General features: G+C 43.4%; 1 protein-coding gene and 1 pseudogene across 1 annotated transcript in view; both read right to left on the reverse strand.

Annotated features, from left to right (window-relative positions):
- The window catches only part of LOC124613344 (lathosterol oxidase-like), a 111,902-nt gene that overhangs the window by 74,339 nt on the left and 11,301 nt on the right, over positions 1–26,262 (reverse strand). The window lies entirely within an intron of this gene.
- LOC124614306 lies at positions 23,229–23,346 on the reverse strand (annotated as a pseudogene).

Consider the following 26,262-nt stretch of genomic DNA (forward strand, 5'->3'; position numbering starts at 1 on the left):
CACCAATTTCTACAAGGACTGCAGTGGGTCTGCACCTTTGATGGCCCACCAATACCATTATTTCTACAAGGACTGCAGTGGGTCTGCACCTCTGGTGGTCCACCAGTACCGTAATCTCTACCAGGACTACAGTTGGTCTGCTCTGTGATGACCTACTACCAATATTCTTCAAAACGTCGACTGACTCTGCTGTGGGTTTGCTCTGTTGTGGACCAATACCTGTCTGCATGTCAAGAGTCAGCACTGTCTTTCCATTGGAAGGCCAACACTACTTCTTCAAGATTGCATGGAAATCCACTAATTCCATGTGCATTTTCTTTTACTGCTCAGACTTTGAGAAAAACACTGCAACGTTACTGTGATGAATGATCAGGACTGTCTTTATGGACTGTGAGAAAATTTTAGCTTTTGACCAACAATGTATCAATAAGTGTGTGCATTTGATATCTTTGTTATTGTAATTATGAAAAATTTTATCAAATCATTATTGGCCACTGCCCAAGACAATTTGTAAAATTTTTTGTGGGGAGCATGGGGGCTATGTAAGTAGGCTGTTTAGGTTTTCTTATTGGTAACGCCACGTAGCGCTCTGTGTGAGAATCACTGGCTGTGCTGTGTGCAGTCTGTGTCTAGTTTGCATTGTTGTCTGCCATTGTAGTGTTGGGCAGCGGCAGCTGGATGTGAACAGCGCGTAGCGTTGCACAGTTGGAGGTGAGCCGCCAGCAGTGGTGGATGTGGGGAGAGAGATGGCGGAGTTTTGTAATTTGTCATGAACTGCTATATATTATGACTATTAAGGTAAATACATTGTTTGTTCTCTATTAATATCTTTCATTTGCTAACTATCCCTATCAGTAGTTGGTGCCTTCCATAGTTTGAATCTTTTATTTAGCTGGCAGTAGTGGCGCCTGCTGTATTGCAGCAGTTCGAGTAACCAAGATTTTTGTGAGGTAAGCGATTTGTGAAACGCATAGGTTAATGTTAGTCAGGGCCATTCTTTCGTAAGGATTTTTTGAAAGTCAGATTGCGTTGCGCTAAAAATATTGTGTGTCAGTTAAAGCACAGTCTTGTATAATTGTTTAAAGGGGACGTTTCAATGTAAGCTCGTAAGGATTTTTTGAAAGTCAGATTGCGTTGCGCTAAAAATATTGTGTGTCAGTTGAAGCACAGTCTTGTATAATTGTTTAAAGGGGACGTTTCAATGTAAGCTTAGACCAGATGTGGTTTGAATTCAAAGAAATAATATCGATGATTACTGAGACATATACCGAATAAATTAACACGTTTGTTTGTGAGGCCATCTTCCGCAGCAAGCATATAAATACTTGTTTTGCAAATCAAACTGCCTTTTCCTGCTGCTATTTATTTTATTTAATCCATACGCGTTTCGTCTTCTACTGTTTTAAGGCATCATCAGTGGGATCTATAATGATACAGTTTTGTTAGTTATAGATTTTCAAACAGTTCACTCCTGAAGTTGTGTCAACTGGCATAACTGTAGTGACCCAACAAAATGACGTCTAACAAACACATTCATTCAACTTATGTAGCTCAGGTGAATATTTGGTTTTAGAAAAAGAAACGTTGGTGAACGTCCATAAACGTCTGTGTGCAGTTTATGGTAATGATGTAGCTGATAGTACTGTTGGGCCATGGGTAAACAGTTATAGTGTCAGGAGGTGCAGAAACTGAGCTCCATGTTCTGCCACCTCCGTATTGGCCCGTCGCAACCGCTGCTCCCGACACGGAAAGTCGCCCAGATGCCATAATCAGGAGCATCACAACACGGCAACTGACATCACATGTATCGCTGAGCAATGCATCAGTGTAAATAGCAGATTATCGGAAATTCAAAAATGTGCCCTAGATGTATTCCATGTGGAATGTTCACAACAGAAAATAACATTCGAACGAAAGCTATTTCATCCGAACTGTTTGAGCAGTTTGAGGCCAATGGAGAGGCATTTCTGTCGCGGAACGCTATAGGTAAGAAACACTGGATGCATCACTTTGAGCCGGAAAGCAAAAGGCTGTAGCTGACATGGTACTGCCCGCAATCATGAAAAAGAAGGCAGCTTTCTCTGGTAATAACATTCTTTTGGGATAGTGATGGTGTCGTTCTTGCGAACGTTGTGCCAAAACGGTCAGCCAGTATTTGAAATGCATATATGAAGACGCTGAACAATATCAAGAACCGTTTCCGACACGTTCGGCCTGATAAGAATCCAAAAGCAATCTTGCTCCAACACGACAATGCATGCTCACATAGAAGCCTCAGAACCTGGGAAAGCATTGTCAGATTCGTTTGGAAATCATTGCTTCATAAACCCTATAGCCCAGATCTAGCTCTCTCGGACTTTGTTTGGCCACTTAAGGATTCTCTACGAGTGACACACTTTGAAGATGATGGGATCGAAATTCACGCAGCGAAGACATGGCTAGAAACACGGGACAAGAGCTTTTACTAACAAGGAATATGTGGTCTTAAACAACACTGCCGTAAGGCCCTAGAGCGCTGTAAACTACGTAGAGAAATACACTCCTGGAAATGGAAAAAAGAACACATTGACACCGGTGTGTCAGACCCACCATACTTGCTCCGGACACTGCGAGAGGGCTGTACAAGCAATGATCACACGCACGGCACAGCGGACACACCAGGAACCGCGGTGTTGGCCGTCGAATGGCGCTTGCTGCTCAGCATTTGTGCACCGCCGCCGTCAGTGTCAGCCAGTTTGCCGTGGCATACGGAGCTCCATCGCAGTCTTTAACACTGGTAGCATGCCGCGACAGCGTGGACGTGAACCGTATGTGCAGTTGACGGACTTTGAGCGAGGGCGTATAGTGGGCATGCGGGAGGCCGGGTGGACGTACCGCCGAATTGCTCAACACGTGGGGCGTGAGGTCTCCACAGTACATCGATGTTGTCGCCAGTGGTCGGCGGAAGGTGCACGTGCCCGTCGACCTGGGACCGGACCGCAGCGACGCACGGATGCACGCCAAGACCGTAGGATCCTACGCAGTGCCGTAGGGGACCGCACCGCCACTTCCCAGCAAATTAGGGACACTGTTGCTCCTGGGGTATCGGCGAGGACCATTCGCAACCGTCTCCATGAAGCTGGGCTACGGTCCCGCACACCGTTAGGCCGTCTTCCGCTCACGCCCCAACATCGTGCAGCCCGCCTCCAGTGGTGTCGCGACAGGCGTGAATGGAGGGACGAATGGAGACGTGTCGTCTTCAGCGATGAGAGTCGCTTCTGCCTTGGTGCCAATGATGGTCGTATGCGTGTTTGGCGCCGTGCAGGTGAGCGCCACAATCAGGACTGCATACGACCGAGGCACACAGGGCCAACACCCGGCATCATGGTGTGGGGAGCGATCTCCTACACTGGCCGTACACCACTGCTGATCGTCGAGGGGACACTGCATAGTGCACGGTACATCCAAACCGTCATCGAACCCATCGTTCTACCATTCCTAGACCGGCAAGGGAACTTGCTGTTCCAACAGGACAATGCACGTCCGCATGTATCCCGTGCCACCCAACGTGCTCTAGAAGGTGTAAGTCAACTACCCTGGCCAGCAAGATCTCCGGATCTGTCACCCATTGAGCATGTTTGGGACTGGATGAAGCGTCGTCTCACGCGGTCTGCACGTCCAGCACGAACGCTGGTCCAACTGAGGCGCCAGGTGGAAATGGCATGTCAAGCCGTTCCACAGGACTACATCCAGCATCTCTACGATCGTCTCCATGGGAGAATAGCAGCCTGCATTGCTGCGAAAGGTGGATATACACTGTACTAGTGCCGACATTGTGCATGCTCTGTTGCCTGTGTCTATGTGCCTGTGGTTCTGTCAGTGTGATCATGTGATGTATCTGACCCCAGCAATGTGTCAATAAAGTTTCCCCTTCCTGGGACAATGAATTCACGGTGTTCTTATTTCAATTTCCAGGAGTGTAGTATACGTAAAATAATGCTAACTGATGTTGACACTAAGTTCTGATTGTTAAGAATAAATACGTTCTGACAAAAAGTTACGGGGCATGGTGAACGACTCTCGTACACGCAAGTCTGTAAAATCCGTCTGATGTTGCTTTTTACCAATTCGAAATCTGTTAGGGTACATCATTAAGCAAACTTTTTATAATTAGTTTTGTGTGCATCGCTGTGTCCTACGCAAATCAATCGAATTCAAGTTGGGATAACACTCAATGTTTCACGTTTGTTTGTTCGTTGAATAACCGTTCTGTTCAGTTACCTTGCCGTATTTATAAAAGATGGCGTAGCACATCTGAACCCAAAAAAATTACGCTAAATAAACTGTAAAATTCGTAGTCTCCATAATACTGTCGCAGAAACCGTGGTGTATTGGTTATCATACTAGAGCTAGACTGTTGCCTGGAGGGTCGTGTGTTTACATTCTAGAAGTATCCACAAATATCAAGAATCATTGTGCTGGAATGTTCTGTAACTGTATATATACCGTATGTGTTCTGGCCGGAGGCAGTTCGCTCCGCGCTCTTGTATGTGCAAGTGCTGAATAAACCTTCGTTAAGTGAAGTTAGTGTTCGTCATTCATCTAATTACACCATCTTCTACGTGACATTATTTTGATTTATTTGAAGAGATAACCTGCCGTTGGAAAATTTTATGAGTGGTCTCTGAAGACAGGAAATGACACGAAACCTCTTATTATTCTCCACGTATGAAGACAGAATACGAGAAATGTAGAGTTAATCACTGCCACATTGTGGATAGTTAATACTACGTGGTTATATCGAACTTTTAAGGACAAACTTATGTGTACGTTTTTAATTACAACGTGGTAAAAGGGGAGTTAATGATGTACAGAAAATGTATCGTTAAGGTATACAAGAATAAAGTAGAAATTAAACTTTTTGCATTGTCTACGGTGTTCTCAGTCAACATGCAACGCAATTTCAACGTAACATCAAATTTATATATATATATATATATATATATATATATATATATATATATATATATATATATATAAAATTGCCGTGCCACTGTGGAACGTGATATCGCTTGCCGTGCAGTCCTGTTAAATGTGGTTACAATTGCACCAGCTGTTTGACGTGAGTCCGTTCTTGCCTGTTGCATAATGCAGCTGCAATGTGCTGCGTTTGATCGTGGTCGATAACCTGCTTCCTTTGGGCGGCAGTACCTGTGGTTCGGAACGCTCCCCATGCACGTGAAACAATGCTGTGAGCTATACCAACTTCTGGGCTACACTCGCCACACTTCGCCCTTCTTCTAGTTTCCCGATGGTTCTTACCGGCCATGTTTTAATGAAGAACACCACCACAGTGCACCGCAACTCTCGCCGATGGACCCATACAGTCTTTTTCCCTTTCCTTCGACTGCCTCGTGTTGCGAGGCCAGGCCGATTTGGCACTATAGTCACACTGATTTCACGCCATGTGACGTCCAACTTTCTGTGCACGACTGGGGGAGCTCTGGCGAAATGCTTCCGGACTTTCGTTCATCTCGACCGACTAGTTAATATGTTATGTTACTTCGTCTTGTCTGTAACCCTCACATAATACTGATTCCTGAAACTTTGTAAGAAGGATAGTTGTCAGTCTTCAAGCTGAGAAAAGAAATAATGGAATGTTCTTTGTAAGAAAAACGAACAGCTTCATGGGACATCTGCTACAGCATTCAGGAATAGGAAACTTGGTGCTGGAAGACGCAGAAAAGGGAGTACAGGGATAGACAAAGACTAGTATAAGCTAAATAGACTATAGAGGATGTTACAGGGATGGAAAGATTGACATAAGACAGGAAAAGTTGGAAGACAGCATTATACTAGTCGACAGACAACGTGGACACACGCGCCGGACTTTAGCACTTCTAGGAGCTCTTTTGTTCAGGGGAAGCGTACCAGCTAAATCGCCGAACTACGTTTCACAGGTGTTCAAGTGTCGCGGTCAAACTTGATACGAAACACCTGCGCCGAGAGATAGCCTCGTGTGTCAGAGATATGAGAACACCTGCTGTCTGCAGAGAACTGGTATCGCCATTCTGATTAGCTCAGGGACCGGGGGAGAATTTTTGCGAGGCCCATTTATAGCTAGATGGCGAGTGATCTAAGAATTCTCTAATGAACTACGAATGCTGCCTTTCATTGTGATTGGCATGGAACCAAAATTGACACTTATGACTTCATGGCTCTGCGAGAAGCACAGGCGACCGCTCTTAGGCGTCTAGGACTGGTGCGATTGCCGAGTGCGTCTGTATGCAGCCGTGATACAGACAAATGCGAATATGAGCATTAATACATTGGATTTCTATCAACGCTAGCTGGCATAGTAAGAACAGACTTCCTGGTCTAGCTCGAATCTTCTTGATGTGCGCACTCCTATTCGTGTAGTTTGGGAATCAATGTTCAGGAGGTGCTTTTGAAAAATTAAAAAAAAGTTTTCTTACTTTAAAATATTCTCAGGGATGTTTATTTCATTGTAGTGTTCTTCCCAAGTTCGCCAGAAGCTCATTCTCGAGTTACAAGGCAATTTGTGAAAAAGTTTCTCCGAAAACCAAGGGCAGCGGGGAAACAAATAATTGACGTGTAATTTCAGCGACTGCCCAACAGGTATTATGCAAGTTATGAACGTGTTCGAACTTGAGATCAGACCAGCCTGTTATAACTTCTGCACAAACTAGGGCGAAACACGTATGGAGCGAACAAAGCAGCTAATGATGGGAGCTGCCAAAGAGGCCCACTGGACCACTATGGCCTCGAAGAAGTAGGAGGACCGACTTTTTTGGATATGGAAGGATTGCTTTGTGGTCCAATGATCGCTAACTATAGGTAGTTTACCTGGACTACAACAAATGTAACCGAAAGTTTTAAACGCGATTTTCTGGAAACCGTATTTTTCAGATCAGATTTGTGGGAAACATAACTTGACATCGATGCGTACGACTTTGATTGGAATTTGATGCCGGCATTCTAAATTGAATTCTCTATTAGCGTAAGTAGCCGTTTTGCGATATCTTCAAAAGTCGATCGTGTGTACGAAGAGAATGGCATTTGTTTTAGCACGTCAGCATTTTGGTAGAACTTAATATTTTTCAGTTATTCTATATATACCGATGGGAAAATATATTGAAAATGACTTAGCTACACAACATTATTTTGTTATAAATCTAATTGGAGATCTTCGGTAATTCACGCCAGTGACCAATGTTCCGGCTGCAAGGGTTCCTTCCACCTGGTTCAGAGGTTACAGAGAGCATCCGATGTCGACATAAAAATGGTTTCTTAAAGATAAAAGTGTAAGGAATAAAACTATATGATCAGATTTAGCGTTACTTTTTACTATACTCGAAAAAATCACGAAAATCACATATTTTTTATGCGTTCAAATAGAACTACCGTCTTAAAGTTCATTTCCGATTGCTTTTCTTATTCTTTCCTGGCTCGAACAACGCCCCATCTCTAGTGACATCAGTTTTTAAACTCTTATTCTCTCTTGTTAATTCGATTCTGCTCGTCCTCCTCAATTTTCGCCAGTGATTCTAAAAAAAATTTTATCGTGTGCCCACGGATAATTTTTTTTTCATTCTGGAAGTAATTCTTCTACATCCACAGTATTTCATTATTTCATTGGTCACTAATTTCGAGACAGAAGCCCCGGTTTCAAGCGCGTATGCTCGCTGAAGGCAGCCAAGCTGTCATCGTATGTTGCTGGCCAATTGTCGAGGAATATCCACAGTTTTCTGTCTTACTGTCCACTGCACACTGACATCACTTCTGTGCTTGTCGACTAAGTCTATTATTTGCAACATCTGGTTTTTCTATATGCGTGATTCTTAGCTTCGCAGCCAGACGCCAAAGCAAAGTGAGAGTGACACTAGATAACGTTGCTACAGTGTAATTCGCGGCTTTCAATAATATTCGGGATTACAAAGAGTTAGTTTTGACTTGTCAGAAGCGATGAAATTATGTTCACTGTTTGATATTTGTCTTATCAAATTGAGTGCTATACGCGAGTGCTAGATAAGATGAAGTGGAATTCTTCAATGACCTCTGGCTGTATGGATCTATCAGTACTTTCCAAAATGTATGGTTTAAAATTATTGCTACGAAAACGTGCTGAAAAGTACCGTAATGCCTCCGAATTTTTTTATGCTTGTTAACATTCTTCATGTCTACATACCTGTGGCCCTCTGCTGCTAGAGGGTTAGGAATTGTAGCGCGTAACATGGCGGTTTGTATCTTAACTACAAGGTCGTGCTAAAAATTAACGCCTCCGAATTTCTTTATTCTTTTCTCAATATCGATTCAGGTATTACATGTCATGCGTGTTACTCGGTCGAATTTTCCCCTTCGCCGACATAACTCGCAACCCTTTACCCTTTCAGGGCTACGAACTGTAGCGTACAACGCGGCTTTGTGTAACTTGACTATGTCGGTGTGTGAATGAGCGTTAGAAAACTGAAAGCACGAATTCTAAGAGGAGCACACTTTTCTTCTGCATGAAAATGCCAGATCACACACGAGCGCTGCGACATCTGCAACAAACCGATGCTTTGAGTTCCTCGATCAGTCTCGACAGGGTCCATTCGATTTTCATTTTTTTCCAAAACTTAAAGAAATCCTTCGAGGACTTCACTTTGATAATGAAGAAGTGCTTGGAACAGAGGTGTTTGTGGCTCTGTCAACAAAAACTGGTCACCCGCTGGGAGAAATGCATTTGTCGCCAGGGTGACTGTTGTGAAATAAATGTGTGGACATGAAGAATAAAGATGAAGAATAATAGACTAACGTTTGTTTCATTCAAAAAGTTTTAACAGTTTACGCACAAAAAGTCGGAGGCGTTATTTTTAATCACGCTCTCTTAATTTGTTAAATATTTGCTACGCAACGGGGAAAAGGGTCTAAATATTGTTCATTTTACTTTTTGGTATCTATTTGACTATCGCCCTTGTTCATGTTATCCATGTGTGTTTTGCCATTTTCTACAGTTTGTTAATGTTAAGGCAAAATCGTGGTGGAAGATGTTACAGCTCAATAATGTCTAGCTCTAAAAATGAATGCCACGCGAAAACTCTGAATTATCAATGTTAGAACTTGATCGCGAATCGATATGCATCACCGGCACTATGACAATTCATCAAAGGTGTTTTGGTACCTTGATGGTTACCGTGTCAATAGTTATGATGTCCCTAGGACACTCACGATAGGATCACAAATGCAGAAGTGGTAAAATCCTGCTACAAGTGCTTTCCCGCCGCTCCACATTCAAATCGCTGGCGAGCTGACTGAGTAGATCGTCAGTTGTCCTAGTGTGGCTCTGAGGAGGCGAGGTGACGTTCGTTTGTCAACCAGTTGTAGGCCGTCGTGAGCGCCGGTTTAAGCCCGTGCAAACATTTTTATGAGGCTGCTCTGGCTTTTGATTCGACTTAGTGTAGCTATATTTTATTAAGCAGTTTACTGGGCGAAGTGTCAGTATTTTGAGAAAGCAAATAATTTACTAATCATATGCTGTAAGTATGTACACGATTCAATCACATTAATGTGACTACCCTCTACGTTCGACGTCAACGTGCAATAACTACTTACAGACCGTAGGTGGCCGCACTAGCAGTGAAGGATATATTAAGCGAGCCGGGGGAACGCAGGAAACAGAGCAGTCAGGGCGCAGCAATCAGTCGTCCTTTTTATGTTTTTTGTAGGTTTTATTCCGAAAATCCAGATTTCGGCTAGTGCTAGCCACTATTTTCTAATCTCGTCGCATGTTGGTTCCCTGTTGTTCGGGCGTCAGTCACAGTTCTTTGAATACTCAAGTAATCACATAACAGTTGCTGAGTGCACCCAGTTTCCGTATGGAAGGTAACCTGAGTACAGTCGTTCTAAATCTACATCTACAGGGATACTCTGCAAATCACATTTAAGTGCGTGGCAGAGGCTTCATTGAACCACCTTCAGCCGGCCGAAGTGGCCGTGCGGTTAAAGGCGCTGCAGTCTGGAACCGCAAGACCGCTACGGTCGCAGGTTCGAATCCTGCCTCGGGCATGGATGTTTGTGATGTCCTTAGGTTAGTTAGGTTTAACTAGTTCTAAGTTCTAGGGGACTAATGACCTCAGCAGTTGAGTCCCATAGTGCTCAGAGCCATGTGTGAACCACCTTCACAATTCTCTATTATTCCAATATCGTATAGCGCGCGGAAAGAATGAACACCTATATCTTTCCGTACGAGCTCTGATTTTCCTTATTTTATCGTGGTGATCGTTCCGCCCTATGTAGGTCGGTGTCAAAAAAATATTTTCGCATTCGGAGGAGAACGTTCGTGATTGGAATTTCGTGAGAAGATTCCGTCGCAACGAGAGACTCCTTTCTTTAAATGATTTGCAGCCCAAATCCTGTATAATTTCTGTGACACTCTCTCCCACATTTCGCGATAATACAAAACGTGCAGCCTTTCTTTGAACTCTTTCGATGTACTCCGTCAGTCCTATCTGGTAAGGATCCCACACCGCGCAACAGTATTCTAAAAGAGGACGGACAAGCGTAGTGTAGGCAGTCTCCATAGTAGGTCCGTTACATTTTCTAAGTGTCCTGCCAATAATACGCAGCCTTTGGTTTGCCTTCCCCACAAAATTTTCTACGTGTTCTTTCCAATTTAAGTTGTTCGTATTTCGTTGAATTTACGGTTTTTAGATTAGACTGATTTATCGTGTAACCGAAGTTTAACTAATTACTTTTAGCACTCTTGTGGATGACCCCACACTTTTCGTTATTTAGGGTCAACTGCCACTTTTTGCACCATTCCGATATTTCTTCTAAATCGTTTTGTAGTTTGTTTTGATCTTCTGATGAATTTATTAGTCGATAAACGGCAGCGTCATCTGCAAAGAACCGAAGACGGCTGCTCAGATTGTCTCTCAAATCTTTTATATAGATAAGGAACAGCAAAGGGCCTATAACACTACCTTGGGGAACGCCTGAAATCACTTCTGTTTTACTCGATGACTTTCCGTCAATTACTACGATCTGTGATCTCTCTGACAGGAAATCGCAATGTGGGAACGGAGCGATGTTTCTGACGTCGAAAGGGGGCATGACGATTGGCTTTCGGGCCAAGGGTGGAAGCATTTCTGAAACAGCCACGTTTGTAAACTGGTCGTGTACTGCAGTGGTTAAAGTATGGCAAAATGGCCCTCTCGAAAGCAGGCGCCAAGGCAACTGTGTCGCATCACGGGCCATAGATGACAGGCTTTAAATGTATTCTCAACTGAGAATATGGATATCAGAATGGAATGACAATGATGAAAATTTGTGTAGGACCGGGACTTGAACCCGGATTTCCCGCTTATTGCGAGCGGTCGCCTTAACATTTGGCTATCCGTGCACGGCTCACGACCAGACACAAACTTCCGTATGTTGTCTACAATGCCTCTACAACCTGTACCCGTGCATCCATTATGTATATTCCCGTAAAGGCAGGACATTTTATTTGAAAGTCGCTTGCCCGAGCATGTCCCAAGGAATAATTGCATCGTAATTCGAGAATAACACAGGCACTGCAATGTCGTATAGGTGACAGAGGCCAACAACGGCTGCAAAGATGTGTACGAGTGAACAGACGTGTAACTGTTGTCCAACAGACTTCCCAGATGAACGAAGAGACTGACTACAGCGTCTCCTAAACGACCGTTGCTGTACTTGGGCCTCTGCAGAAGGCACTTGGTTCATGCACCCATTCTGGCTGCCGTTCACCAGCAACAAAGGCTGGAATTCGCACTGCAATACCGCAACTGGCGTCCACTGACTGGCGACAGGTGGCCTTTTCATATGAATCACTTTTTATACTATTGGCCATTAAAATTGCTACACCACGAAGATGACGTGCTACAGACACGAAACTTAACCGACAGGAAGAAGATGCTGTGATATGCAAATGATTAGCTTTTCAGAGCATTCACACAAGGTTGGCGCCGGTGGCGACACCTACAACGTGATGACATGAGGAAAGTTTCCAACCGATTTCTCATACACAAACAGCAGTTGACCGGCGTTGCCTGGTGGAACGTTGTTGTGATGCCTCGTGTAAGGAGAAGAAATGCGTACCATCACGTTTCCGACTATCGCGATAGCGGTTTATCGTACCACGACATTGTTGCTCGCGTTGGTCGAGATCCAATGACTGTTAGCAGAAGATGGAATCGGTGGGTTCAGGAGGGTAATACGGAACGCCGTGCTGGATCCCAACGGCCTCGTATCACTAGCAGTCGAGATGACAGGCATCTTATCAGCATGGCTGTAACGGATCGTGCAGCCACGTCTCGATCCATGAGTCAACAGATGGGGACGTTTGCAAGACAACAACCACCTGCACGAACAGTTCGACGACGTTTGCAGCAGCATGGACTATCAGCTCGGAGACCATGGCTGCGGTTACCCTTGACGCTGCATCACAGACAGGAGCGCCTGCGATGATGTGCTCAACGGCGAACCTGGGTGCACGAATGACAAAACGTCATTTTTTCGGATGAATCCAGGTTCTGTTTACAGCATCCTGATGGTCGCATCCGTGTTTGGCGACATCGCGGTGAAAGCACATTGGAAGTGTGTATTCGTCATCGCCATACTGGCGTATCACCCTGCGTGATGGTATGGGGTGCCATTGGTTACACGTCTCGGTCACCTCTTGTTCGCATTGACGGCACTTTGAACAGTGGACGTTACATTTCAGATGTGTTACGGCCCATGGCTCTACCCTTCATTCGATCCCTACGAAACCCTACATTTGAGCAGGATAATGCACCAGCGCATGTTGCAGGTCGTGTACGGACCTTTCTGGATACAGAAAATTTTCGACTGCTGCCCTGGTCAGCACTCTCTCTAGATCTCTCACCAATAGAAAACGTCTGGTCAATGGTGGCCGAGCAACTGGCTCGTCACAATACGCCAGTCACTATTCTTGATGAACTGTGGTATCGTGTCGAAGCTGCATGGGCAGCTGTACCTGTACACGCCATCCAAGCTTTGTTTGACTCAATGCCTAGGCGTATCAAGGCCGTTATAACGGCCAGAGGTGGTTGTTCTGCGTACTGATTTCTCAGGATCTATGCACCCAAATTGCGTGAAAATGTAATCACATGTCAGTTCTAGTGTAATACCTTTGTCCAATGAATAACCGTTTATCTCCTGCATTTCTTCTTGGTGTAGCAATTTTAATGGCCAGTAGTGTATGTTCCATCGGACAGATGGCCATTAGCACGAAAGGTGTGAAACGTCTGAAAGTAAACACCCTGCAACAGTCATGGTCTTAGGAATGTTTTCGTGGCATTCCCTGGGAGATTTCGTTATTCTGGAAAGGCAGAATAGATCAAGATAAATGTGACATGTCCGCTCGTAGTAGTAGTTTGATTTTTACATTTTGTTTTTCCTCTGTACTAAGGCACAGTGCAACGTGTCACACAGCTCGGAGTGTACGAGCGTAGTTAAAAGAGCACTAGGATGAGTTTACTGTACTCTCCCGGCCACCCAACTCCCTGGATTTGAACTGTCGAGAATCTGATGGAACATCTCAATCGGGGTGTTCGCGCCATGGGTCGTCAACCGAGAAACGTAGCGCAGCTGGTCATGGCACTGGAGTCGTCATGGCTCCAAATCTCTTCCAGAACCTCACTGACTCTCTTCCTGCACGTCTCAAAGCGGTCCGCCCTGCAAAAAGTGGTTTTTCAGGCTTTTGCTAGGTGGTCACGGTAAGATGACTGGACAGTGTAGTAGTGGCCGCAAGTGCGTATTAGAGCCAACCCCCCTCCCCCTTTTCTGTGTCTGCATGCGAAGGCTAAACTCAGGAACTAATGTAGGGATTTTGATGTGTTTTCACTAATAGATAGACTAATTCACGAGGTAGGTTTGTGTGTATAATTTGTGGAATATGCAGGGTGACCGAGTAGGAATTGCCATTAGGGATATGACAGGAGCGACGATTCGAAAGAAAACATCTAGTAAATGTTGTTGTTGTTGTTGTTGTGGTCTTCAGTCCTGAGACTGGTTTGATTCAGCTGTCCATGCTACTCTATCCTGTGCAAGCTTCTTCATCTCCCAGTACCTACTACAACCTACATCCTTCTGAATCTGTTTAGTCTATTCATCTCTTGGTCTCCCTCTACGATTTTTAACCCTCCACGCTGCCCTCCAATACTAAACTGGTGATTACTTGATGCCTCTGAATATGCCCTACCAACTTATCCGTTCTTCTAGTCAAGTTGTGCCACAAATTTCTCTTATCTCCAATTCTATTCAATACCTCCTCGTTAGTTATGTGATCTACCCATCTAATCTTCAGCATTCTTCTGTAGCACCACATGTTGAAAGCTTCTATTCTCTTCTTGTCCAAACTATTTATCGTCTACGTTTCACTTCCATACATGGCTACACTCCATACAAATACTTTCAGAAACGACTTCCTGACACTTAAATCTACACTCGATGTTAACAAATTTATTTTCTTCAGAAACGCTTTCCTTGCCACTGCCAGTCTACATTTTATATCCTCTCTACTTCGACCATCATCAGTTATTTTGCTCCCCAAATAGCAAAACTCACTTACTACTTTAAGAGTCTCATTTCCTAATCTAATTCCCGCAGCATCACCTGATTTAACTCGACTACATTCCAATATCCTCGTTTTGCTTTTGTTGATGTTCATCTTATACCTCCTTTCAAGATGCTGTCCATTCCGTTCAACTGCTCTTCCAGGTCCTTTGCTGTCTCTGACAGAATTACAATGTCATCGGCGAACCTCAAAGTTTTTATGTCTTTTCCGTGGATTTTAATTCCTACTCCGAATTTTCTTTTGTTTCCTTTATTACTTGCTCAATATACAGATTGAATAACATCGGGGATAAGCTACAACCCTGTCTCACTCAATTAAAACGGGGATAGACGATGAAATTGAATTTGTGACATCAGCCACAATCAGCGACTAGTAAAAAGTAGTGCTGGATCGGCTTTACGTTTGTGGTTGTCTTAACCGTTTTTTTTCTCTGTTGATATCATTTTGTTCGTTATTGTATTTGTTAGGGGCCAACGTCCCGAGACGGTTGTTCAAGTTCATCGTTGATCCATTCCCTCAGTTTTTTATTTCAGAGGGCAGCTAACCCTCTCACCGAACACGCTGAACTACCATGCCGATCGTTCGGCTATCTGAGCGCGCTTCACGTCCAACCCAAATTTCCAACTTGTTGCACACTACACAAGTAGCGTCCGCTGTCCATTACCGTCATTACTGTCAGACTCGCGCTCATTCCCGCAAGAGGTCTGATGAAGAGAACATCTGCGCTGAAAGATCTTTGTCGTCAAGGTGCCTATATTTATATGTTCTGTGACTGTTCTTTCGGACATGTCTTGCCATAATGCAGCATCTGTGTTACAACAACATTCCTGAAATAGACTGGCCTGTCCAGAATCGCGACCTGAACCCATAGGACACCTTAGGGATGACAGAGTCTTGACTTCGCTCCAGACATCAATGTCCAACGTCAGTACCTTCTATTGTTTCGTGTCTCGAGGAAGAATGGCCACTCATTCCTCCAGGACATTCAGACCGTCACTGAATATGTTCCCAGAAGAGTTCAACCCATTATAGCCGGCCGGAGTGGCTGTGCGGTTCTAGGCGCTACAGTATGGAGCCGAGGGGCCGCTACGGTCGCAGGTTCGAATCCTGCCTCGGCCATGGATGTGTGTTATGTCCTTAGGTTAGTTAGGTTTAATTAGCTCTAAGTTCTAGGCGACTGATGACCTCAGAAGTTAAGTCGCATAGTGCTCAGAGCCCTTCCAACCATTTTCATCCAATCATAAAGACGAATGGTGGTCACACCCCATACTAATGTCCACTATTACGTATCCGGATACCTTTGATCAGTTAGTCTTTGTTGTACGAAATCCCAGTAGGCATTCCGGCTGTTTTGGCCCCAGTTCACTGTCCCACTGGATTATGAACAAAGATATTTGACACAGAGGTGGATAATTTCATGCAGTCTTGTAATGGATAGCTCAAATTATATTTAACATGTAGATAAGCTTAAGTTATCGCAGTAAGGTGTTTACGTAAAAAAATACAATAATTCACTTCTGATCGTTAGTTTCTCCTCTTAGTATGATAATCTGATGGTTTGAGACATTCTGTGTATCCATCGTGGTTTATGGTATGTGTAATGTATGTACACTGAAGCGCCAAAGAAGCTGGTGTAGGCATGGGTATTGAAATACAATGTAAACAGGCAGAATACGGCGTTGCTGTCGGCGACGCCTATGTAAGACAACAAGGGTCTGGCGCAGTTGTCAGATCGGTTACTGCTGCTACAATGGTAGGTTATGAAGATTTAAGTGAGTTTGAACGGGAACGCGAGCGATGCAGCATCTCCGAGGTAGCGATGAAGTGGAGATTTTCCCGTACGACGATTTCGCGAGTGTACCGGGAATATCAGAAATCCGGTAAAACATCAAATCTCCGACATCGCTGCAGCCGGAAAAAGGTCCTGCAAGAATGGAACTAACGACGACTGAAGAGAATCGTTCAACGTGACAGAAGTGCAACCATTCCGCAAATTGCTGCAGATTTCAATGCTGGATCGTCAACAGGTGTCAGCGTGCGAACCATTCAACGGACCATCATCGATATGGGCTTTCGGAGCCGAAGGCCTATTCGTGTACCCTTGATTACTGCACGACACAACGCTTTACGCCTCATCTGGGCCCGTCAGCACCGACGTTGGACTGTTGATGATTGGAAACATGTTGCCTGGTTGGACGAGTCCCGTTTCAAATTGTATCGAGCAGATGGACGTGTACGGGTATGGAGACAACCTCATGAATCCATGGACCCTGCATGTCAGCAGGGACTGTTCAAGCTTGTGGAGGCTGTGTAATGTTGGAGTGATATGGGACCCCTGTTACGTCTAGATACGACTCTGATAGGGACACGCACGTAAGCATCCTTTCTGATCACCTGCATCCATTCATGTCTGTTGTGCATTCCGACGGCCTTTGGCAATTCCAGCAGGACAATGCGACACCCCACACGTCCAGAATTGCTACACTCTTGAGAGTTTAAACACTTCCTCTGGTCACCACACTCCCCAGATATGAACATTATTGAGCATACTTGGGATGCCTTGCAACGTGCTGTTCAGAAGAGATCTCCACCCCCTCGTACTCTTACGGATTTATGGACAGCCCTGCAGAATTCATGGAATCAGTTCCGTCCAGCACTACTTCAGACATTAGTCGAGTCCATTCCACGTCATGTTGCCGCACTTCCGCGTGTTCGCAGGAGCCACACACGGTATTAGGTAGGTGTGCCAGTTTCTTTGGCTCTTCAGTGTAGTTTTCACAGGAAGCCTTTAGAACGGTTTCACGACAATGTGGTGTTGTCAGTCGCTTTGAAAAGCATCTATCCTAAATCTACTGCAGATTGCATACGACCACCTCCAATCGTCACTGGGTCATTGCGTATTATACAGACTCCGGCAGACGTTTCTGGTAATCAGCCAGTTGTTTCAAAATACAGCCCGCTCTTAATAACTGATGAGGTCGACGGAAGAAAGTGCTAGCCCTTAATTTCCCAAGGATTAGTTTGATCACATTATCTGCTGTGTTTTCGAACATGCTGTTAACAAGTAGTTCCATTTGTATCTTTATTAAATGCTTCCACACAAATAGTTTCTGTCCTTCTTATATTTGTATGCTTATCTTTTAACCAGCATATAATATCCAATATATGAATATGAAGCTAATGTAGGCTAGTACCTCTTTCCACCAACCCCTTTAGTTTTTCCCACGGAATTTCGCATTATCGCTCAGCTTCTGCTTTGACAAATTTAAGTTTTCGAACAATATGTAAGAGGTAGCCTGTCGTTGTAGTAGATATTTGCTTTTATGTCAAACATATAGTAAGTTTTATTACTGAATGTTAAGCTTGCGTTGATGCTTTTCAGAAGTTTTCCAAACTCTGAAATGTTTTCGCAAATACTTGTACTTTCATTTGCTAGTTCGTTAATGCTGTCATCTCCTGGGAGAATATCTTGATATCTGTTAGCATTTTACGATTATTTGCAGCGTCTTCAGTCCAAACAACTCTGTTTCCTAATTAAAAAGAAATATTTTTCGTTATTGTTTGCATCCCACATGTTTAACCATGCTTGTAGCCGTCTTTGGTGTGCAATACACTCCTGAAAAATTTATGATTGACAATACAGCTTTCAATTTGAGAGCGCAACAAGAAGTCACGCCCCAGTTCGTCACTGAGTCTCAGAAGTCTGGTTCAGACTTCCCACTTAACACACGTCCAGATAATCTCAATGGATCCGAGGCAAATGCTGAAAGTTGTGAGATTCCTCGAAATACCGTGAGTTAGTTTTCTCTATCAGTTGCTGGAAATACCTGACTTGGTTGCTCAGGCGACAGCTATCTTTTCTAATGATGCTAGTCACAATGTGGGACTGGTTACTAGCTACGCCCTCAACTGCAGTTGGAATGGCCTCTTCCACACTTTGGAATGATTCTCACAGCTACGCAAACTAGAAAATAGTGTAATTCGCCATCCTTGCCAAAATTTCTCCAAGTGATGCTATTACTCGCCGTATGTGCGAACTGCAGACTATTGACAGACCACTCCTACAACTTCTTCAAGATGACACCTCTAGAGCAACGTTTGTATCAGGTGACGCGTGACTGTTGTAACTGTACATCTGTACACAACATTCAGATCACTCCTTTACAGTTGATCTCCATTGATTAATTAATATGTATTGTATGAATTACTACATGTCACACGAACACATCTCTTCTCGTGGCATTTTCTTTAGTCACCTGTCTTATATCTCATAACTCCCTACTATAACTCTTCGGATGACTTTAACATTGTTCTGCAGCTGCACGTTGCTGGTACGTCCAGTTCCTTCTCTTCTGGTTTTATTATTGCAGAACATGCCGTGCTACAAAGTGATTATTTCGAATTCGTTTCCCCATTTCTAGATAAATGTTTGTGTCTGGCAGATTTCTTTCACGTAAGATCGCATGGCTTTGATAGGCCCGAGTCCCCACCTGGGGAAGTTTGGCCACCAAGTTGCAAGTCTGTTCAGTCGACGCCACATTGGGCGACTTGCGTGTGGATGATGAAAGGACAATGAGGACTACACAACAGCCAGTCCCCGAGCGGGGAAAATCTCCGACATGGGCCCGGTGCATGGCAGTCAGACACAATGTGCTAAGAGGGTGAACTTTTATGCAAGAAATTAGCATAGCGCCAGCTGATTCGCTCACATTGACTGTACGGACTGAACAGATTCTTTTTGTTTTTAAATAATCGAATTTCTATGTTGTTCACAGACTGAAGTACCTTCTAAGCCTTTCACGCTAACTAAGACCATATAAGCATAGTCTTTTCCGAATGTTCTTTTGATGAAAAAGCGATCCTGGTGGCTGGAGTCCAAAATTTTTGTTAACCATGCCTTTTGTGTTCTTGTGCGTACATTCTAGTAGCAACTTTCATCCCCTAACAGATATTTCTTTATATCTAACAGAGAAGTGAAACACCAATTTTGATAAACTTAACTTTAAAATTATCTTCATGTTGCGAAATATTTTCTTAAAAATTTTCATCCCCTATTGCGCTCCCTTAGGAGTTGAATTTCCAGAAACACGTTTTTTTTTTAAATTTCTAACTCAGAAGTCAAATACCAATTGTAATAGATGTAGCTTTAAAAATCCTTTAGTAGTTCTTTAGTAATTATTTATTTTCAAAAACTTTCAGCCACTATTTTACCCCCTTAGGAGTCGAGTTTAAAGAATATCTGAAACACATATTTATTGCTTTCTGACTGAGAAACCAAATACCAGTTTTCGCAGTTCCAGCTTCAAAATTCCCTTAATAGCGACATACTTACAAGAAGCCTTTATCCCCTATTTCACAGCCTTAGGGGTGGAATTTCAGACAAACCCTTCTTAATCGGTATCTACAATATAAGATTCACACCTTCTCCAGATTTCAAGTTTGTATCTTTAGCGGCTCTGGCTGAACAATGACGAGTGAGTCAGTCATTTATATATAGAGATTTTCTATGATTGCATCCATTTGCTCCTATGAAATATTTGCATCAGTCATTTTGGGAAATCATGCTTCCGAGACAGCAGAACTGATTCACTTTTACTCTTGAGTCTTCCACACACTTCATGAAAAGTCGTTTCGGTAATCTGATTTCTAATACTGTTTGTTATTTTGACTTTGTTTTATCCGTACTACCAGATTGAGTTTTCGTCTATGTTTTCGTCATATTTCTTAACGCCTATTAATTTCGTTGGAGATGTAGTGACTGATAACGTATGTTAACTCTTAAGCTACATAAATACTATTCCTGCGATTTGGTCACTTAACTGGTGTAATGCAAATAAGAGAAGGTTGGTTTGATCACTACAGTGCGCGCTTTACTAGACGTGGTCCTACTTAAGGAAGTGTGCCATTGGCCGCCTTTGATGTTTGAACTGACTTACCCAGCCAGTTACAAAAATGGTTCAAATGGCTCTGAGCACTATGGACTTAACATCTATGGTCGTCAGTCCCCTAGAACTTAGAACTACTTAAACCTAACTAACCTAAGGACATCACACAACGCCCAGTCATCACGAGCCAGTTACAGTGCGACCTACAGTTTAGCGCGGATTCCAGGCCATGGCGCGTCTTATCATTTGGACAGTAACAGGTATACGTGTCACAGATGAAAGAGGTAATAAATTACAGAAAAAATCCCTAGACTAAGTTGGTATCGAACCTAGACATTTGGGTTTGTAATCTGTCGGCGATCTGTGAGTAAGGTAACGATTACATTCTTATCTGTGTCGAATGAGTTCTAAGGAAACAGATGGAAGTGAAGGAAAAAACTATAAGATTATCTAAACAATTTAGGAGAATCCTGTGAAACATAAATACAACGGCAATAAGAAATTTTGGCACTGTCCTTCTGAACGCAAGATCAACATTTTCCATAGAAGGGAGCGTTTTTCTTTTGTGCCTCTTTTAAACATAGGTCGTTGAAAGAAATAAGTCTGGCGGGTACTATAAATACAAAAAAGAAGAACAGGCTACCGAAAATACATTACAGGCAAACGCTACGACAAATATTACTGTCCTATCAGTATTAGGTCTGGCAATGGGTGTATCGTTCTCCTCTGTAGCTGAATGATACTGTAAGTAGCTGATGAAAATTGAGTTTCATATGCGCAGTATAGTACTGTGAAACGGTTCAATGCTATGGCAAGAAACACTAAACCTGCGGTGTATGTTGATGGTTTGGCAGACGACGTCGACGACAAAGTTCAGCATGCAGCATTCATTCCATTTGGTAACATAATTGATATTCAGATACCTAATAAGAAAGACAGAAACAGTTGTTTATCGTTTGATGTATTTGAGACTGGCGAAAATGCAGAGGCTGCAATTGATAACATGATTGATTCAGAAATTTTTTGCAAGAACCACCAGAGTAAATTTGGCAAAACTTCAAAAGATTAAAGAAGACTCATTGAGACCTGTGTGGGAAGAAGGTTCTTGGCTTCAGCAATACACAGCTGCAACACCAAATAAAGTTGTTAATGCAAAGAAGAGATCTACCAAATGGAGGGAAGATTGAGGCTGAACCTGGAACAAAGAAAGAGAAGAAAAACCTGCAAGTGTGTTTCTGTATCAAAATAGGAAAAGCTGATGTTGGTCTCATAATAATAACGCTCAGAAATGGCACAGCTCCTAAATCTGAAGAGAATTTTAGATGTCTTTCTACGCATGAAAAAGATTTTGGTTATTAGTGAGTACCTTTCATCGAAAAATATTGGATTTTATGCGCTAAAGAGAACATTTCACCAATCATAATGGCACAGCGGGATCTGTAAATACAGAAGTGCATATGAAGATGCACACTTCTCAAGCACACTGGACCTGGAACACTTTTCATGGCAAACTCTGGTCCAAATAATAATGGCTCACATTTTTTTCTATGAACTGATAGGTCTGACTGAGTAGATGGGAAACATGTTCTAGTTGCCCATGTTATTAGTGGTCTGGATGTTCTGAAGGAAATGGAGAAATGTGGAACAAAAATAGACACAGCAACATAAAAAGTAACATCTGCAGCACGAGGCGAACTTGTTTCATTCTATTCACAGTGCTATTTGTGTGCTCATCCTCTCCAGTAATGTGTCTCCCTCGGAATCTGTTCAGCAGCACAAATTAACTTTAATTGTACAACTCAGAATGTATTAAAAATTTATCATCACTGTGAAGTTATGCAGAAGTTTTGAGTTATGTAGAAGTTTTTGGCAAACTGGCGCACAACCTAATTACCATTAATTAATTTAAAGTTCGATCCACATAAAGTCGTAATATGAGCAATGCACTTGACTATGCATGCAAGTATGAGTTATTACAATGCTTTCGAATCCCTTTAGTTTCTGTTCCGCCTTTTTCCACTCTGCAGTCTATTCTCCCATCAACTTAGCCGAGCTGCCATGGAACTTTTCTGCACGAGGGACAGTATGGGGTCATAAATATGTTTCTTTCTGAAGGCCCTGAGCGTAGAGGTAGTTGCTGTGGCTCGGGGCCGATGGAGGCGACAACCGTCCAGCGGCCCTCACAACAGATGGCGTCCTTGCGAAACTAGGAGACTAAAGCTTCAGGGCCGTGAGGTTCCTTAAGAATGCTTTTTAGACAGATACGAATCTGCAGGGAGGAAAACCATGAATGCTTTGAAAGAGAAGAATGACATCATAGCAAGGAAAGGAGGCAGCCAGATGTTCTTAATCACACTTGTAAAACGAACTCTGATTGGTTCACGAAAATTATTTCGGTTACTGGAGAAAGGGCTTGCATGTGTGTATGTGGCTCCTGTCCTGTTGGGCAGGATGGAAAATCACGCTGTTGGTGGGAGAGAACTCTTAACTTTTACACCCATGTTTAGAGACGGTTAACATCAGTGGTCAGTCCAGTCTAAGCACTCCGTCTTCAGGCCACGAGTGGCCTACCGGGACCATCCGACCGCCGTGTCATGCTCAGAGGAGGATACGGATAGGAGGGGCGTGAGGTCAGCACACCACTCTCCCGGTCGTTATGATGGTATTCTTGACCGAAGCCGCTACTATTCGGTCGAGTAGCTCCTCAATTGGCATCACGAGGCTGAGTGCACCCCGAAAAATGGCAACAGCGCATGGCGGCCTGGATGGTTACCCATCCAAGTGCCGACCACGCCCGACAGCGCTTAACTTCGGTGATCTCACGGGAACCGGTGTATCCACTGCGGCAAGGCCGTTGCCCAATCCAGTCTAAGGGAAGAGATTTTTGTAATACGTTTCTAATTTTTCATTGCTCAGATCTCACTATTTTACTATACTTGTTTAGAGAGATTCCAACGCTGGGAGAGCCAGCACAGTTTCAGTAATAGCAGGCTGAAAAGGCTTAATCTAAGGCGAGTTCAGAGAGGAGCTTTAGGAGACCAGCAGGAAGCTTCTTCCTTTGAAGTCTTGCACCTATCTTCGCCTCCATCTTGCAGAGTTGGAATCTGTCGCAAAATGGATGCAGATGCCATGTCTAGACTTAGAGTCCACAGCCACCACTTAAGCCACTCGCAACGGCAGAACCATATGAGTACGGCGAGAATGTGCAACATTTACTTATGCCGTGGAGAGACGATCGTAAACTTTCTTTCTTAGAGATTAGTTTCGCCTAAGTTAATCCACACTGGCGGCTCATCTGCCTGCTACGGGCTTGGGTCAGGGAACTCGTCCTTGCATATAACTTTCTGGATCTATTATTTCTTGTGTGGCCTTAAGTTCTGTTGATTAGTTGCATTCAAATTCATTGGCATTTACATGGGAACTATTATGCACTTTACTTGCAATGTTAACATGTCCTTTTGTGATTCTCATCGAATCATTGTGCACTCAATGCTGACCGTAAACTTCTCATTTTTGTAATAAATTTGCGTCTGACATTTAGTTTAATTCGGTACCACTCTTCAATATATCTATGTGAGCTATGGGCCCATGTTGTCCTGTCTGTTTGGGGCCACCCTGTTGTCACTCCAGACTGCAGTAGTTTCCATTGTGTGACTTTCTCATTAATTAAATTCACATGATTTCAGGCGGGGCGATCTGGTTACTGCTTAGGTTACAGTTCTTAGTAGCATCGAAGGTGTATGCTGGGCACAAACACGTAGTATCAGAATTGGAATGTTACTCTCAGAGTTTTGTAAGATTACTCGAAAATGGAAAAGAAATCGCCGTTGAGCGGAGAAAAAAACAACAATGAATATCGTTACTGAAGAAATGCTTTATATATGTGATTGTTAACTGATACAGTTAACAGTACTAATCTGTCATTATGTAAATTAGTGATTTTGTAGCCTTTTTAAAAAGTTTGATGTTAATATCATTGATTTTTACAACCAGAAACAAAAGATCTAACTAGCATGCGGTGGTAATGGGCTCAATTTCAGTTCTGCCAGGTATATGCGAACGCAGGAACTACTTAAATGAGAAGCAGCGGCTCCAAGGTCTGGAAATCCGACAGTGGCTGACCCCATTCCCTCCATATCACATTCAAATGGCTCCACTTGACAGAAAATGGTAGGCAACCAGTCGGCACAGCACCGTCATCAGGACCATATCGTGGTGTTCATTTTCTTTTATTTTTATATTTGTGAATCCCCGCCTAACCAATGCCTTACCTATCCACACTAAAGGAATTACGGGCAGAGCGTCACGAATGACACATGGTGAGGCTGCCTTCCCCGGTTCATAAGCACTGAATATTCTGGCGCAGGTGTATCCTGAGTGCTTCTGCACCTCGTCACCGAGCTATGCTTCTCACTTACACTCCCATCGACTTCAGTATCCTTTATCTGCCATAGCCGGTAGACCGTTAACCTTTGAATCGATACCGAATGCCGTACTTTCCTTATCAGAGAAGAACGGAAAGTTTATCATCTATTTCCTTTATACTGATGACGCCAAGAGTTTTCAATAAATGACTCATCAAGAAATCCGCAGTGTGGTTTCACTTAGATATGTTTCAACGATCTCTTTATTTTTTCCCTCGTGGATGATTAGTCAGTTAGTATCACTCGAACACGTCCGGTCACAGAAAAATCGGTAACTCCAAATCAAGGTTGCGCGAGTGCTCATTATGTGCGAGCTAGAAAACGAGAAAAGCACCAAGAAAGAAATACTTCTCCAAGCCTTAGAAAAAAACTGAATAATTTAACGAATGAGTCTGAAGAAAATGAAAACAGTGAATGAAACTAAGTTCTCCACAGTATTCAGTGTCTATGAAAAGAGCTGGAATGTTTCTTCTATCTTCGAAAAGCCATATAAGAAATGTGATTATGTGAAACTACTTTAATACACTCTTACTTTTTTCCGAATTTTTGAGTTTGAATGAAGCAAATATACTATGGGAACGTACACTGCGATGACAAAAGTCATGGAATACCTCCCAATATCGTGCCGGATATCCCTTTGACCTGCTTAGTGCAGCGACTGGGCGTGGCATGGACTGAACAGGTCGTTGAAGGTTCCCCGCAAAATTATTGATTGGGCCACGCTGCCTCTGCATCCGTCCATTATTGCGAAAATGTTCCCGGTGCAGGATTTTGTGCACGAACTGATCTCTCGATTATGTCCCATAAATGCTCGATGGGATTCACGTCAGAAAATCTGGGTGGCCAAATCATTCCCTCGAATTGTCCAGAATGTTCATCAAATCAATCGAGATCAATTGTGGCCCGGTGACATGGCGCACTGTCATTCATAAAAATTCCATCGTTGTTTGGCTGCGAATGGTCTCCAAGTAGCCTAACATAACCATTTCCAGTCAATGATCGGTCCAATTGGACCAGAGGACCCAGTCCATTCCATGTTAACACAGCCCACACGATTAAGGAGCCACCACCAGTTTGCACAGTGGCTTGCTGACAATTTAGGTCCACATTCGAACCCTACCATCAGCTCTTATGAACTGAAATCGGGACTCAATTGACCAGGCCACGGTTTTCCAGGCTTAAATGGTTCAACCGATATGATAACGAGCCCAGGAAAGCGTTGAAGGCGATGTCGAAAAGCGCAAGGCAGATTCCTTGCACAACGAAAGGGTAACCTGCTTAGCAAACTTCCTTCAATGCTAGATGACTATGGAACAAATTTGACAGTCCTAGATATTTATGAAATATAGAG

This window comes from Schistocerca americana, chromosome 4 (genome assembly GCF_021461395.2).
Source record: "Schistocerca americana isolate TAMUIC-IGC-003095 chromosome 4, iqSchAmer2.1, whole genome shotgun sequence".
Lineage (NCBI taxonomy): Eukaryota > Metazoa > Arthropoda > Insecta > Orthoptera > Acrididae > Schistocerca > Schistocerca americana.